This window comes from Vicugna pacos, unplaced genomic scaffold, assembly GCF_048564905.1.
Source record: "Vicugna pacos unplaced genomic scaffold, VicPac4 scaffold_20, whole genome shotgun sequence".
Taxonomy (NCBI): Eukaryota; Metazoa; Chordata; class Mammalia; order Artiodactyla; family Camelidae; genus Vicugna; species Vicugna pacos.
The window spans coordinates 4,157,664-4,176,176 of NW_027328741.1; positions in this window are offsets into that span (position 1 = coordinate 4,157,664).

Below are 18,513 nucleotides of genomic sequence, written 5' to 3' on the forward strand. Positions count from 1 at the left end.
CTTCTTCTAAAAGGAAGGTTGAGAATCCTCCCCGGAATAGAAAAGCAGCAAGATGAAATGGAAAGAAGAAAACCATTATTGGAAATGCAAGAAGAGCATGAGTGGCAAAGAAGAAACAAGAAGAAGGCAAGGAGGACATCAAAACCTTAAAGATTGGAGAGGGAAGCAGGAAATCATAGGTGATTGGAAGCACTCTCTTAAGTGAATCAGCTTATTTGACTCTCTGTTTGAAGCGAAAGGAGAGATGCATGTCCTGACGTGTTTGCAAAACAAGCGAGAAGCAGACCAACAAAGAATCAAACCAACAAACATGCACCAAAATGGTACGGTTGGCTGACATATACCATGGGAAACATGATTATTCAAAAGAAAATACTCAAGGTGATGTCAAGGATCATTCAGCACGCATCGACCCAGTATTGCGGCTTGCATGTACTCAGCACACTTGTATTCGGAAATCAGAGGCGTGCATTCATATTCGTAAATATAGATTCATAAGAGCATATCGTGACCTCACCCAAATGCCGATTTGGAATCCACTGGATTCCTAGTCCGTGATGTAGTCTTGTATATCTTCGAACAGGATGAAGGAATGCCATATTCTACGCTACGTAGAGAAGAATTGTAAGAAGCCTATAACAAAGGCAAGTAGCTCTGCCAAAGTGTACTAAGAGCAAAAGAGACAGACAGTAAAGTGCACATTGGGGTTGGTTTCATTTCTTGGAAATTCAGCCCCCATGAAACCAATAGATCCATGTCCTGAGAGTGTGGGTTTTTCAGCAGAAATCATGCGACGCATATGTATTCCGGTTGTACGGATATTATAGGAACATAAGTCTCCTTTACTGGGTCTCTGTGTACTGTGAACTCTTAGAAAGTTTAAAGACGTGTGAAACCTTCAACTGAAAAGGGACACACTTCTCTCCATTGGTACTGTGCATACAGATCTGAACAAAAGGAAATAGGGAAGAAGAAAGCCCCATGGGACGCTAGTGGCCAGAACCACATTTACTTTAGGAACCTCTCGTCGGATGCAGCCCCTCCCCAAACACTGACAAGCTGCAGCAGCCATTGGGGATGGCAGTTACCGGTTGGATTCCAGGTGGAATGTTGGTGTGTTCCACGAGGCTTGTTGTGGCTGTTGGATCCTAGGTAACCGGGCCGAGTTCTGTGGGTGGATCAGTGTGATGGAGGGGCTGCAGGCCTCTGTGGAGCTTGGCTTATGTGTTTGGTCCGGGAAGCTGTGTAAGTTCGAGATAATTCTGCTGCCCAAAGACCTCAGTTCACAGGTCATTTTCCAGAACCTGAAAGGGCAGAAAGTGGAAGATCTGCCTGTAATCAGCTTAATGGTGAGGCTCCGAGGTACTTTCAGACTTGCCCAGTCCTGGTGAAGTCGACTTTAGGGGAGTCACGAAGAGAAGCTGGCCGAAAAGCTGGCGGCACGGATTGAGGAGAGATGCGAACACATGGATGAGAGATGTTCTGCTACAATGGAGAATACTGGCGTGGAGACAGCTGTAGAGGATACCAGGCTCAAAAGACATTCAGGAGACATATTGAACCTCGCTGATACTGGCAGAAACATACGGAGTGCCAACGTGGACTGAAGAAGTTCCTCAATTCTCTTCTCCAAGAACGGGTCCAAGGTCCCTGACGTGTGCAAGAGAAGAGATGGCAGAGATGATCAAAACGCTCCTGTTCTTCGAAGAGGTCGTGAGAATCCACACGTCCCAAGGGGCCTTCCCAAGCCATTCAGACCAAAATTCACCAAGCCCAGGTAAGCCTTTTCCCAGGTTTGGGCCTAGCTAGCAAGCACATGCCCTTCCCTCCCCTCCACTCACGCATCCATTTTGAAGGTTCAGTACCTGAGCGGCAATGAAGCCATTAGGAGAAGGGCAAGTCCCTCCTAGAATCAGAGTTCCTCCAGCTTCACACTCTGTGAACAACAGTGAACTCCTTAAAGGTCAAATAGTCTCGGCTGAAATAGATAGGAATTGAATACTTAGCTCACACCAAGAAACGATGGCCTTCCGCTAGATTCAGCAAATGTTGTGTTTATGTCTTCCCTGGGGTGAAGGGAGTGTGGTAAGTGAGGGGAATCTTTGACTGAACTTGAATCTGTATTAGGCCTCAGTTTTTCAAGACAGTATAGGTAAATAGTACAAGTCAGAAAGTGAAGTGTACTGTAAAAGTCGCCAATGACATTAAAGACACAGCTTATGTGGAACGTCTTTCACTTGAGTCAATCCTCCAGGGGGCACTATATCATGTGGGTGCAGACTTGGTTGCGTTAAATGGCTTTACCCAACATGATCGGAAGATTAACTGTTCTCATCACTGATAGAAGAACACCTGGTTCTCCATAGACAAGCATAACTGCAGCAGGTTTCTCCTAGCTATAATGCCTCTAGGTGCTTTTGGATTCAAACCTAAATGTATATATTTGGTTTGTTTCCTCTTGTATTTTCCTAGAGAGGGATGTTACCTCTTGAAATGCCAACATTGGCCAGTAGGTGACAAATAGGTCTAAAGGGCACCACATGCCCAAGTGTATCCAAGGTTGGGGGTTATTTCATGTTTCCAATATTTATTTCATGGTTCCTGTTGGTCTCGGAGGCTTCAACCGTAAAGAGCTGACATGACCCCTTTAACAGTTTGGACTGCTAGTTTGCATTCTATCTGTCTAGGTTTTCCGTAGAGCTGACAAAATGTTACCAAAATTGACAAGTCTGGCTTCTAGGTTGATTTAGTGTGTTTCAAAAAATAACTTCATTTTCGTTTAACTCCCAAAACATGGAAATGAATTCTGTTAAAATTCTTAAAGACTGCTAATGAGATATCAACACAATGTCAAAACAGTTTTCTTTGGACAACCCCTCCCACCACGGCTGTATAGAAACCAAGAGCTAAGCAAATATCACATTTCTGTGAAATGTATCTGGATAGTGTTGATTCATCGATGCCCAGTTGGCAGAGAAGAAGTGCAACCTGCACTCACGCGCTCCCTTGTACAGAGAAATGTAAAACTCCACTCACCCAGCCTTTGGCACAGGACACTTGCCGAAGAGAGGTCTGTTACTTCCAAAGATAGGATGAGGCCTCAGGACACCTGGAAGCAGGAGAAGGCAAAGCAGGGAATGGAAACCAGTGCAGGGTCTGACCAACAAGGGTGAAACCCTGTTTAACTTGGACGCACCCTCTCAAGCGGACAGGAGACATGAGATTGAAGGTGATGTGCTGAGATTTACAAGAGTGCACAGCAGATTCTTGGCTGACAGAACTCAAAGAAACCTGCGCAAAATATCCCCACAGTTGATTCTGAGACCAAGATCCGTGATGCCAAATTACAGTTAGCAGGGGCATCGGTAAGTGAGGTATAGGGCTACGGTTGATGGCATACGCTGAGTCTCAGGGATCTGGAGTGCGTTGTGGGATGTGGTGGGTCTAATCAAGAGAGCAAACCGAACAGTGTACCAATGATAAATCAACCACACTGGTCGCGCGGTTGAGATTACCGATATGTCCCATGGCCACACCCAGTGCATCTGCAGGACCAGGGACCAATTGGGCATTTTGCCAATAGAGCACGTGTGGGGCTGAATCAGAGCTATCGTGCATCTGGTCTGAGGGATCCAGGGGGCCTTGGGTTTGAAATCAGAATGAAAAGCATTAGGATCTGCTACATTCATATCCTGGGCTGGGATTATGGTTTGGTTTTAGGCACAGGATGCGCAACAGCTCTGTGGTGGCCTTCGTGCACCCGTGCAACAAGGATGATAGGACAAGGTAGAGTGTTCCAAGTCCATAGCGTGAGAAGAGGAAGCATTTCCTTCAGCACTATCTCCCAAAATCGGATGCTACATTTTGGATGGCACCGGCACGGTACGGCAGCGAGGACACCAAGGTCGGTCTGCGGGATCATTCCAGCAGGCCCTGATTTGTGACATCCATGGATGTGCTTCCACTGGTGTTTCAGTAGACAGAGAAGCTCTGGGAAGAACTGCTTTCATTGGGACATTCCCGTGGCACTACAAAGCACAAGCGCACTCTCAGTTTGCTGTTTTGGAAACACTCCAAAATGACATAGAGCAGAATGCTGAGTTGAGAACCTTTAGAATCCTCATTTCCACAAGAGGCCGTGTCCTGCGCACTTTCAGAATTGTGAGATAAGCGTAATCAAAATGAAGTTATGCTAATCGAAATAGTATGGGTTGTTCATCACAACAAATGCAACACCAGCATTTCGAGATATACCAGACAACACACACAGGAACAGAATATGGCATCAATGTCTAGGAGAAATTGTCCTCACAGAAATCCCTTGGAATTGCGTAGAAACAAGAGTCTAAAATTTTCACTTAACATAGCCTTAAAAATCTACATTAGATACCTGATATTACCTGACCAGTAGAGATGAAGAAATACAGTAAAAGAAATAGGAAGTACCATTTTCAGTTCCAAAGATATTGAAGGCCCAAAAGATAAGCTTTCAAACAACTAGACTGCAAAACGCTATGCAGACCAAGTGTTGAAAATGGAGGTCAGGAAATCACTGAAGGACAAAAGTGTCTCATAATCACAAAAGGCAGAATACCAGAAAAGGGGAAGAGAAAGTCTAAAGACGAGCTAAAAAATATCAGAAAACTCAGTGGATGTGATAATATCAGGGCTAAAATTCAATACTTAGCAGACTAGATAATGCAGAGGGACGCGTGAATGACTGTGAAGACAGGGGAACAGAAATCCCTCGGTCAGATTCGGACATAGGAAAGCAAGTGCAAAACAATGAAAATATTGCTGTTGTATCCTGGGTTAAGACAGGGCATGAAATACTAGAATTCATAAGAGTCCCAGATGGAAAAGCAAGAGATAAACAAATAAAATATGTCTGAAAATTTATCTGTAGAAATATCAGACTGAAACTTGTTGAAAGCCAAGAAAAAATCATCTATGCGAATTCAGGAATTACACAGCATCCAAAGGAGGTGGAATCCCAATAGACCTACAAGCAGCTGTATGATTCCAATCAACAAAGTTCACGAATATCACAGTGATTTAAAATGCACCTGGAGGAAACAACATAGTCACAAGGGAACCTCCAGAGGGGTTTCAGCTTATAACTCGGCAGCAATATTTCAGGACAGCTAGGAGTGCCAGGACACAGACCATATCCTGAATGGCCAAATGCTGCCACCTAGGGTAGCCTATGCCACATGACCACCATTTCTAATAACGGCAGAGCTAGAGCAATCCACAGACCGGCAAATCATAAAAGAATTCAGCAGTTCAAAACTTCTTCTAAAAGGAAGGTTGAGAATACTCCCTGGAATAGAAAAGCAGCAAGATGAAATGGAAAGAAGAAAACCATTATTGGAAATGCAAGAAGAGCATGAGTGGCAAAGAAGAAACAAGAAGAAGGCAAGGAGGACATCAAAACCTTAAAGATTGGAGAGGGAAGCAGGAAATCATAGGTGATTGGAAGCACTCTCTTAAGTGAATCAGCTTATTTGACTCTCTGTTTGAAGCGAAAGGAGAGATGCATGTCCTGACGTGTTTGCAAAACAAGCGAGAAGCAGACCAACAAAGAATCAAACCAACAAACATGCACCAAAATCGTACGGTTGGCTGACATATACCATGGGAAACATGATTATTCAAAAGAAAATACTCAAGGTGATGTCAAGGATCATTCAGCACGCATCGACCCAGTATTGCGGCTTGTATGTACTCAGCACACTTGTATTCGGAAATCAGAAGCGTGCATTCATATTCGTAAATATAGATTCATAAGAGCATATCGTGACCTCACCCAAATGCCGATTTGGAATCCAATGGATTCCTAGTCCGTGATGTAGTCTTGTATGTCTTCCAACAGGATGAAGGAATGCCATATTCTACGCTACGTAGAGAAGAATTGTAAGAAGCCTATAACAAAGGCAAGTAGCTCTGCCAAAGTGTACTAAGAGCAAAAGAGACAGACAGTAAAGTGCACATTGGGGTTGGTTTCATTTCTTGGAAATTCAGCCCCCATGAAACCAATAGATCCATGTCCTGAGAGTGTGGGTTTTTCAGCAGAAATCATGCGACGCATATGTATTCCGGTTGTACGGATATTATAGGAACATAAGTCTCCTTTACTGGGTCTCTGTGTACTGTGAACTCTTAGAAAGTTTAAAGACGTGTGAAACCTTCAACTGAAAAGGGACACACTTCTCTCCATTGGTACTGTGCATACAGATCTGACCAAAAGGAAAGAGGGAAGAAGAAAGGCCCATGGGACGCTAGTGGGCAGAACCACATTTACTTTAGGAACCTCTCGTCGGATGCAGCCCCTCCCCAAACACTGACAAGCTGCAGCAGCCATTGGGGATGGCAGTTACCGGTTGGATTCCAGGTGGAATGTTGGTGTGTTCCACGAGGCTTGTTGTGGCTGTTGGATCCTAGGTAACCGGGCCGAGTTCTGTGGGTGGATCAGTGTGATGGAGGGGCTGCAGGCCTCTGTGGAGCTTGGCTTATGTGTTTGGTCCGGGAAGCTGTGTAAGTTCGAGATACTTCTGCTGCCCAAAGACCTGAGTTCACAGGTCAGTTTCCAGAACCTGAAAGGGCAGACAGTGGAAGATCTGCCTGTCATCAGCTTACTGGTGAGGCTCCGAGGTACTTTCAGACTTGCCCAGTCCTGGTGAAGTCGACTTTAGGGGAGTCACGAAGAGAAGCTGGCCGAAAAGCTGGCTGAACGGATTGAGGAGAGATGCGAACACATGGATGAGAGATGTTCTGCTACAATGGAGAATACTGGCGTGGAGACAGCTGTAGAGGATACCAGGCTCAAAAGACATTCAGGAGACATATTGAACCTCGCTGATACTGGCAGAAACATACGGAGTGCCAACGTGGACTTGAGGAAGTTCCTCAATTCTCTTCTCCAAGAACGGGTCCAAGGTCCCTGACGTGTGCAAGAGAAGAGATGGCAGAGATGATCAAAACGCTCCTGTTCTTGGAAGAGGTCGTGAGAATCCACACGTCCCAAGGGGCCTTCCCAAGCCATTCAGACCAAAATTCACCAAGCCCAGGTAAGCCTTTTCCCAGGTTTGGGCCTAGCTAGCAAGCACTTGCCCATTCCTCCCCCCCACTCACGCATCCATTTTGAAGGTTCAGTACCTGAGCGACAATGAAGCCATTAGGAGAAGGGCAAGTCCCTCCTAGAATCAGTGTTCCTCCAGCTTCACACTCTGTGAACAACAGTGAACTCCTTAAAGGTCAAATAGTCTCGGCTGAAATAGATAGGAATTGAATACTTAGCTCACACCTAGAAACGATGGCCTTCCGCTAGATTCAGCAAATGTTGTGTTTCTGTCTTCCCTGGGGTGAAGGGAGTGTGGTAAGTGAGGGGAATCTTTGACTGAACTTGAATCTGTATTAGGCCTCAGTTTTTCAAGACAGTATAGGTAAATAGTACAAGTCAGAAAGTGATGTGTACTGTAAAAGTCGCCAATGACATTAAAGACACAGCTTATGTGGATCGTCTTTCAATTGAGTCAACCCCACGGGGGCACTATATAATGTGGGTGCAGACTTGGTTGCGTTAAATGGCTTTACCCAACATGATCGGAAGATTAACTGTTCTCATCACTGATAGAAGAACACCTGGTTCTCCATAGACAAGCATAACTGCAGCAGGTTTCTCCTAGCTATAATGCCTCTAGGTGCTTTTGGATTCAAACCTAAATGTATATATTTGGTTTGTTTCCTCTTGTATTTTCCTAGAGAGGGATGTTACCTCTTGAAATGCCAACATTGGCCAGTAGGTGACAAATAGGTCTAAAGGGCACCACATGCCCAAGTGTATCCAAGGTTGGGGGTTATTTCATGTTTCCAATATTTATTTCATGGTTCCTGTTGGTCTCGGAGGCTTCAACCGTAAAGAGCTGACATGACCCCTTTAACAGTTTGGACTGCTAGTTTGCATTCTATCTGTCTAGGTTTTCCGTAGAGCTGACAAAATGTTACCAAAATTGACAAGTCTGGCTTCTAGGTTGATTTAGTGTGTTTCAAAAAATAACTTCATTTTCGTTTAACTCCCAAAACATGGAAATGAATTCTGTTAAAATTCTTAAAGACTGCTAATGAGATATCAACACAATGTCAAAACAGTTTTCTTTGGACAACCCCTCCCACCACGGCTGTATAGAAACCAAGAGCTAAGCAAATATCACATTTCTGTGAAATGTATCTGGATAGTGTTGATTCATCGATGCCCAGTTGGCAGAGAAGAAGTGCAACCTGCACTCACGCGCTCCCTTGTACAGAGAAATGTAAAACTCCACTCACCCAGCCTTTGGCACAGGACACTTGCCGAAGAGAGGTCTGTTACTTCCAAAGATAGGATGAGGCCTCAGGACACCTGGAAGCAGGAGAAGGCAAAGCAGGGAATGGAAACCAGTGCAGGGTCTGACCAACAAGGGTGAAACCCTGTTTAACTTGGACGCACCCTCTCAAGCGGACAGGAGACATGAGATTGAAGGTGATGTGCTGAGATTTACAAGAGTGCACAGCAGATTCTTGGCTGACAGAACTCAAAGAAACCTGCGCAAAATATCCCCACAGTTGATTCTGAGACCAAGATCCGTGATGCCAAATTACAGTTAGCAGGGGCATCGGTAAGTGAGGTATAGGGCTACGGTTGATGGCATACGCTGAGTCTCAGGGATCTGGAGTGCGTTGTGGGATGTGGTGGGTCTAATCAAGAGAGCAAACCGAACAGTGTACCAATGATAAATCAACCACACTGGTCGCGCGGTTGAGATTACCGATATGTCCCATGGCCACACCCAGTGCATCTGCAGGACCAGGGACCAATTGGGCATTTTGCCAATAGAGCACGTGTGGGGCTGAATCAGAGCTATCGTGCATCTGGTCTGAGGGATCCAGGGGGCCTTGAGTTTGAAATCAGAATGAAAAGCATTAGGATCTGCTACATTCATATCCTGGGCTGGGATTATGGTTTGGTTTTAGGCACAGGATGCGCAACAGCTCTGTGGTGGCCTTCGTGCACCCGTGCAACAAGGATGATAGGACAAGGTAGAGTGTTCCAAGTCCATAGCGTGAGAAGAGGAAGCATTTCCTTCAGCACTATCTCCCAAAATCGGATGCTACATTTTGGATGGCACCGGCACGGTACGGCAGCGAGGACACCAAGGTCGGTCTGCGGGATCATTCCAGCAGGCCCTGATTTGTGACATCCATGGATGTGCTTCCACTGGTGTTTCAGTAGACAGAGAAGCTCTGGGAAGAACTGCTTTCATTGGGACATTCCCGTGGCACTACAAAGCACAAGCGCACTCTCAGTTTGCTGTTTTGGAAACACTCCAAAATGACATAGAGCAGAATGCTGAGTTGAGAACCTTTAGAATCCTCATTTCCACAAGAGGCCGTGTCCTGCGCACTTTCAGAATTGTGAGATAAGCGTAATCAAAATGAAGTTATGCTAATCGAAATAGTATGGGTTGTTCATCACAACAAATGCAACACCAGCATTTCGAGATATACCAGACAACACACACAGGAACAGAATATGGCATCAATGTCTAGGAGAAATTGTCCTCACAGAAATCCCTTGGAATTGCGTAGAGAAAAGAGTCTAAAATTTTCACTTAACATAGCCCTAAAAATCTACATTAGATACCTGATATTACCTGACCAGTAGAGATGAAGAACTACAGTAAAAGAAATAGGAAGTACCATTTTCAGTTCCAAAGATATTGAAGGCCCAAAAGATAAGCTTTCAAACAACTAGACTGCAAAACGCTATGCAGTCCAAGTGTTGAAATTGGAGGTCAGGAAATCACTGAAGAACAAAAGGGTCTCAGAATCACAAAAGGCAGAATACCAGAAAAGGGGAAGAGAAAGTCTAAAGACGAGCCAAAAGATATCAGAAAACTCAGTGGATGTGATAATATCAGGGCTAAAATTCAGTCCTTAGCAGACTAGATAATGCAGAGGGACGCGTGAATGACTGTGAAGACAGGGGAACAGAAATCCCTCGGTCAGATTCGGACATAGGAAAGCAAGTGCAAAACAATGAAAATATTGCTGTTGTATCCTGGGTTAAGACAGGGCATGAAAGACTAGAATTCATAAGAGTCCCAGATGGAAAAGCAAGAGATAAAGAAATAAAATATGTCTGAAAATTTATCTGTAGAAATATCAGACTGAAACTTGTTGAAAGCCAAGAAAAAATCATCTATGCGAATTCAGGAATTACACAGCATCCAAAGGAGGTGGAATCCCAATAGACCTACAAGCAGCTGTATGATTCCAATCAACAAAGTTCACGAATATCACAGTGATTTAAAATGCACCTGGAGGAAACAACATAGTCACAAGGGAACCTCCAGAGGGGTTTCAGCTTATAACTCGGCAGCAATATTGCAGGACAGGGAGGAGTGCCAGGACACAGACCATAACCTGAATGGCCAAATGCTGCCACCTAGGGTAGCCTATGCCACATGACCACCATTTCTAATAACGGCAGAGCTAGAGCAATCCGCAGACCGGCAAATCAAAAAAGAATTCAGCAGTTCAAAACTTCTTCTAAAAGGAAGGTTGAGAATCCTCCCCGGAATAGAAAAGCAGCAAGATGAAATGGAAAGAAGAAAACCATTATTGGAAATGCAAGAAGAGCATGAGTGGCAAAGAAGAAACAAGAAGAAGGCAAGGAGGACATCAAAACCTTAAAGATTGGAGAGGGAAGCAGGAAATCATAGGTGATTGGAAGCACTCTCTTAAGTGAATCAGCTAATTTGACTCTCTGTTTGAAGCGAAAGGAGAGATGCATGTCCTGACGTGTTTGCAAAACAAGCGAGAAGCAGACCAACAAAGAATCAAACCAACAAACATGCACCAAAATGGTACGGTTGGCTGACATATACCATGGGAAACATGATTATTCAAAAGAAAATACTCAAGGTGATGTCAAGGATCATTCAGCACGCATCGACCCAGTATTGCGGCTTGCATGTACTCAGCACACTTGTATTCGGAAATCAGAGGCGTGCATTCATATTCGTAAATATAGATTCATAAGAGCATATCGTGACCTCACCCAAATGCCGATTTGGAATCCAATGGATTCCTAGTCCGTGATGTAGTCTTGTATGTCTTCCAACAGGATGAAAGAATGCCATATTCTATGCTACGTAGAGAAGAATTGTAAGAAGCCTATAACAAAGGCAAGTAGCTCTGCCAAAGTGTACTAAGAGCAAAAGAGACAGACAGTAAAGTGCACATTGGGGTTGGTTTCATTTCTTGGAAATTCAGCCCCCATGAAACCAATAGATCCATGTCCTGAGAGTGTGGGTTTTTCAGCAGAAATCATGCGACGCATATGTATTCCGGTTGTACGGATATTATAGGAACATAAGTCTCCTTTACTGGGTCTCTGTGTACTGTGAACTCTTAGAAAGTGTAAAGACGTGTGAAACCTTCAACTGAAAAGGGACACACTTCTCTCCATTGGTACTGTGCATACAGATCTGACCAAAAGGAAAGAGGGAAGAAGAAAGGCCCATGGGACGCTAGTGGGCAGAACCACATTGACTTTAGGAACCTCTCGTCGGATGCAGCCCCACCCCAAACACTGACAAGATGCAGCAGCCATTGGGGATGGCAGTTACCGGTTGGATTCCAGGTGGAATGTTGGTGTGTTCCACGAGGCTTGTTGTGGCTGTTGGATCCTAGGTAACCGGGCCGAGTTCTGTGGGTGGATCAGTGTGATGGAGGGGCTGCAGGCCTCTGTGGAGATTGGCTTATGTGTTTGGTCCGGGAAGCTGTGTAAGTTCGAGATAATTCTGCTGCCCAAAGACCTCAGTTCACAGGTCATTTTCCAGAACCTGAAAGGGCAGAAAGTGGAAGATCTGCCTGTAATCAGCTTAATGGTGAGGCTCCGAGGTACTTTCAGACTTGCCCAGTCCTGGTGAAGTCGACTTTAGGGGAGTCACGAAGAGAAGCTGGCCGAAAAGCTGGCGGCACGGATTGAGGAGAGATGCGAACACATGGATGAGAGATGTTCTGCTACAATGGAGAATACTGGCGTGGAGACAGCTGTAGAGGATACCAGGCTCAAAAGTCATTCAGGAGACATATTGAACCTCACTGATACTGGCAGAAACTTACGGATTGCCAACGTGGACTTGAGGAAGTTCCTCAATTCTCTTCTCCAAGAACGGGTCCAAGGTCCCTGACGTGTGCAAGAGAAGAGATGGCAGAGATGATCAAAACGCTCCTGTTCTTGGAAGAGGTCGTGAGAATCCACACGTCCCAAGGGGCCTTCCCAAGCCATTCAGACCAAAATTCACCAAGCCCAGGTAAGCCTTTTCCCAGGTTTGGGCCTAGCTAGCAAGCACATGCCCTTCCATACCCTCCACTCACGCATCCATTTTGAAGGTTCAGTACCTGAGCGGCAATGAAGCCATTAGGAGAAGGGCAAGTCCCTCCTAGAATCAGAGTTCCTCCAGCTTCACACTCTGTGAACAACAGTGAACTCCTTAAAGGTCAAATAGTCTCGGCTGAAATAGATAGGAATTGAATATTTAGCTCAAACCTAGAAACGATGGCCTTCCGCTAGATTCAGCAAATGTTGTGTTTATGTCTTCCCTGGGGTGAAGGGAGTGTGGTAAGTGAGGGGAATCTTTGACTGAACTTGAATTTGTATTAGGCCTCAGTTTTTCAAGTCAGTATATGTAAATAGTACAAGTCAGAAAGTGAAGTGTACTGTAAAAGTCGCCAATGACATTAAAGACACAGCTTATGTGGATCGTCTTTCACTTGAGTCAAGCCCCCGGGGGCACTATATCATGTGGGTGCAGACTTGGTTGCGTTAAATGGCTTTACCCAACATGATCGAAAGATTAACTGTTCTCATCACTTATAGAAGAACACCTGGTTCTCCATAGACAAGCATAACTGCAGCAGGGTTCTCCTAGCTATAATGCCTCTAGGTGCTTTTGGATTCAAACCTAAATGTATATATTTGGTTTGTTTCCTCTTGTATTTTCCTAGAGAGGGATGTTACCCCTTGAAATGCCAAAATTGGCCAGTAGGTGACAAATAGGACTAAAGGGCACCACATGCCCAAGTGTATCCAATGTTGTGGGTTATTTCATGTTTCCAATAGTTATTTCATGGTTCCTGTTGGTCTCGGGGGCTTCAACCGTAAAGAGCTGACATGACCCCTTTAACAGTTTGGACTGCTTGTTTGCATTCTATCTGTCTAGGTTTTCCGTAGAGCTGACAAAATGTTACCAAAATTGACAAGTCTGGCTTCTAGGTCGATTTAGTGTGTTTCAAAAATTAACTTCATTTTCGTATAACTCCCAAAACATGGAAATGAATTCTGTTAAAATTCTTAAAGACTGCAAGTGAGATATCAACAAAATGTCAAAACAGTTTTCTTTGGACAACCCCTCCCACCACGGCTGTATAAATTCAAAGAGCTAAGCAAATATCACATTTCTGTGAATTGTATCTGGATAGTGTTGATTCATCGATGCCCAGTTGGCAGAGAAGAAGTGCAACCTGCACTCACGCGCTCCCTTGTACAGAGAAATGTAAAATTCCACTCACCCAGCCTTTGGCACAGGACACTTGCCGAAGAGACGTCTGTTACTTCCAAAGACAGGATGAGGCCTCAGGACACCTGGAAGCAGGAGAAGGCAAAGCAGGGAATGGAAACCAGTGCAGGGTCTGACCAACAAGTGTGAAACCCTGTTTAACTTGGACGCACCCTCTCAAGCGGACAATAGACATGAGATTGAAGGTGATGTGCTGAGATTTACAAGAGTGCACAGCAGAAGCTTGGCTGACAGAACTCAAAGAAACCAGCGCAAAATATCCCCACAATTGATTCTGAGACCAAGATCCGTGATGCCAAATTACAGTTAGCAGGGGCATCGGTAAGTTAGGTATAGGGCTACGGTTGATGGCATACGCTGAGTCTCAGGGATCTGGAGAGTGTTGTGGGATATGGTGGGTCTAATCAAGAGAGCAAACCGAACAGTGTACCAATGATAAATCAACCACACTGGTCGCGCGGTTGAGATTACCGATATTTCCCATGGCCACACCCAGTGCATCTGCAGGACCAGGGACCAATTGGGCATTTTGCCAATAGAGCACGTGTGGGGCTGAATCAGAGCTATCGTGCATCTGGTCTGAGGGATCCAGGGGGCCTTGGGTATTAAATCAGAATGAAAAGCCTTAGGATCTGCTACATTCATAACCTGGGCTGGGATTATGGTTTGGTTTGAGGCACAGGATGCGCAACATCTCTGTGGTGGCCTTCGTGCACCCGTGCCTCAAGGATGATAGGACAAGTTAGAGTGGTCCAAGTCCACAGCGTGAGAAGAGGAAGCATTTCCTTCAGCACTATCTCCCAAAATCGGATGCTACATTTTGGATGGCACCGGCACGGTACGGCAGCGAGGACACCAAGGTCGGTCTGCGGGATCATTCCAGCAGGCCCTGATGTGTGACATCCATGGATGTGCTTCCACTGGTGTTTCAGTAGACAGAGAATCTCTGGGAAGAACTGCTTTCATTGGGACATTCCCGTGGCACTACAAAGCACAAGCGCACTCTCAGTTTGCTGTTTTGGAAACACTCCAAAATGACATAGAGCAGAATGCAGAGCTGAGAACCTTTAGAATCCTCATTTCCACAAGAGGCCGTGTCCTGCGCAGTTTCAGAATTGTGAGATAAGCGTAATCAAAATGAAGTTATGCTAATCGAAATAGTATGGGTTGTTCATCACAACAAATGCAACACCAACAATTGGAGATATACCAGACAACACACACAGGAACAGAATATGGCATCAATGTCTAGGAGAAATTGTCCTCACAGAAATCCCTTGGAATTGCGTAGAGACAAGAGTCTAAAATTTTCACTTAACATAGCCCTAAAAATCTACATTAGATACCTGATATTACCTGACCAGTAGAGATGAAGAAGTACAGTAAAAGAAATAGGAAGTACCATTTTCAGTTCCAAAGATATTGAAGGCCCAAAAGATAAGCTTTCAAACAACTAGACTGCAAAACTCTATGCAGTCCAAGTGTTGAAAATGGAGGTCAGGAAAACACTGAAGAACAAAAGGGTCTCAGAATCACAAAAGGCAGAATACCAGAAAAGGGGAAGAGAAAGTCTAAAGACGAGCCAAAAGATATCAGAAAACTCAGTGGATGTGATAATATCAGGGCTAAAATTCAGTCCTTAGCAGACTAGATAATGCAGAGGGACGCGTGAATGACTGTGAAGACAGGGGAACAGAAATCCCTCGGTCAGATTCGGACATAGGAAAGCAAGTGCAAAACAATGAAAATATTGCTGTTGTATCCTGGGTTAAGACAGGGCATGAAAGACTAGAATTCATAAGAGTCCCAGATGGAAAAGCAAAAGATAAAGAAATAAAATATGTCTGAAAATTTATCTGTAGAAATATCAGACTGAAACTTGTTGAAAGCCAAGAAAAAATCATCTATGCGAATTCAGGAATTACACAGCATCCAAAGGAGGTGGAATCCCAATAGACCTACCAGCAGCTGTATGATTCCAATCAACAAACTTCACGAATATCACATTGATTTAAAATGCACCTGGAGGAAACAACATAGTCACAAGGGAACCTCCAGAGGGGTTTCAGCTTATAACTCGGCAGCAATATTGCAGGACAGGGAGGAGTGCCAGGACACAGACCATATCCTGAATGGCCAAAGGCTGCCACCTTGGGTAGCCTATGCCACATGACCACCATTTCTAATAACGGCAGAGCTAGAGCAATCCACAGACCGGCAAAACATAAAAGAATTCAGCAGTTCAAAACTTCTTCTAAAAGGAAGGTTGAGAATACTCCCCGGAATAGAAAAGCAGCAAGATGAAATGGAAAGAAGAAAACCATTATTGGAAATGCAAGAAGAGCATGAGTGGCAAAGAAGAAACAAGAAGAAGGCAAGGAGGACATCAAAACCTTAAAGATTGGAGAGGGAAGCAGGAAATCATAGGTGATTGGAAGCACTCTCTTAAGTGTATCAGCTTATTTGACTCTCTGTTTGAAGCGAAAGGAGAGATGCATGTCCTGACGTGTTTGCAAAACAAGCGAGAAGCAGACCAACAAAGAATCAAACCAACAAACATGCACCAAAATGGTACGGTTGGCTGACATATACCATGGGAAACATGATTATTCAAAAGAAAATACTCAAGGTGATGTCAAGGATCATTCAGCACGCATCGACCCAGTATTGCGGCTTGCATGTACTCAGCACACTTGTATTCGGAAATCAGAGGCGTGCATTCATATTCGTAAATATAGATTCATAAGAGCATATCGTGACCTCACCCAAATGCCGATTTGGAATCCACTGGATTCCTAGTCCGTGATGTAGTCTTGTATGTCTTCCAACAGGATGAAGGAATGCCATATTCTACGCTACGTAGAGAAGAATTGTAAGAAGCCTATAACAAAGGCAAGTAGCTCTGCCAAAGTGTACTAAGAGCAAAAGAGACAGACAGTAACGTGCACATTGGGGTTGGTTTCATTTCTTGGAAATTCAGCCCCCATGAAACCAATAGATCCATGTCCTGAGAGTGTGGGTTTTTCAGCAGAAATCATGCGACGCATATGTATTCCGGTTGTACGGATATTATAGGAACATAAGTCTCCTTTACTGGGTCTCTGTGTACTGTGAACTCTTAGAAAGTTTAAAGACGTGTGAAACCTTCAACTGAAAAGGGACACACTTCTCTCCATTGGTACTGTGCATACAGATCTGAACAAAAGGAAAGAGGGAAGAAGAAAGGCCCATGGGACGCTAGTGGGCAGAACCACATTTACTTTAGGAACCTCTCGTCGGATGCAGCCCCTCCCCCAACACTGACAAGATGCAGCAGCCATTGGGGATGGCAGTTACCGGTTGGATTCCAGGTGGAATGTTGGTGTGTTCCACGAGGCTTGTTGTGGCTGTTGGATCCTAGGTAACCGGGCCGAGTTCTGTGGGTGGATCAGTGTGATGGAGGGGCTGCAGGCCTCTGTGGAGCTTGACTTAGGTGTTTGGTCCGGGAAGCTGTGTAAGTTCGAGATACTTTTTCTGCCCAAAGACCTGAGATCACAGGTCAGTTTCCAGAACCTGAAAGGGCAGACAGTGGAAGATCTGCCTGTCATCAGCTTACTGGTGAGGCTCCGAGGTTCTTTCAGACTTGCCCAGTCCTGGTGAAGTCGACTTTAGGGGAGTCACGAAGAGAAGCTGGCCGAAAAGCTGGCTGCACGGATTGAGGAGAGATGCGAACACATGGATGAGAGATGTTCTGCTACAATGGAGAATACTGGCGTGGAGACAGCTGTAGAGGATACCAGGCTCAAAAGACATTCAGGAGACATATTGAACCTCGCTGATACTGGCAGAAACATACGGAGTGCCAACGTGGACTTGAGGAAGTTCCTCAATTCTCTTCTCCAAGAACGGGTCCAAGGTCCCTGACGTGTGCAAGAGAAGAGATGGCAGAGATGATCAAAACGCTCCTGTTCTTGGAAGAGGTCGTGAGAATCCACACGTCCCAAGGGGCCTTCCCAAGCCATTCAGACCAAAATTCACCAAGCCCAGGTAAGCCTTTTCCCAGGTTTGGGCCTAGCTAGCAAGCACTTGCCCTTCCCTCCCCTCCACTCACGCATCCATTTTGAAGGTTCAGTACCTGAGCGGCAATGAAGCCATTAGGAGAAGGGCAAGTCCCTCCTAGAATCAGAGTTCCTCCAGCTTCACACTCTGTGAACAACAGTGAACTCCTTAAAGGTCAAATAGTCTCGGCTGAAATAGATAGGAATTGAATACTTAGCTCACACCTAGAAACGATGGCCTTCCGCTAGATTCAGCAAATGTTGTGTTTATGTCTTCCCTGGGGTGAAGGGAGTGTGGTAAGTGAGGGGAATCTTTGACTGAACTTGAATCTGTATTAGGCCTCAGTTTTTCAAGACAGTATAGGTAAATAGTACAAGTCAGAAAGTGAAGTGTACTGTAAAAGTCGCCAATGACATTAAAGACACAGCTTATGTGGATCGTCTTTCACTTGAGTCAAGCCCCCGGGGGCACTATATCATGTGGGTGCAGACTTGGTTGCGTTAAATGGCTTTAGCCAACATGATCAGAAGATTAACTGTTCTCATCACTGATAGAAGAACACCTGGTTCTCCATAGACAAGCATAACTGCAGCAGGGTTCTCCTAGCTATAATGCCTCTAGGTGCTTTTGGATTCAAACCTAAATGTATATATTTGGTTTGTTTCCTCTTGTATTTTCCTAGAGAGGGATGTTACCCCTTGAAATGCCAACATTGGCCAGTAGGTGACAAACAGGACTAAAGGGCACCACATGCCCAAGTGTATCCAAGGTTGGGGGTTATTTCATGTTTCCAATAGTTATTTCATGGTTCCTGTTGGTCTCGGAGGCTTCAACCGTAAAGAGCTGA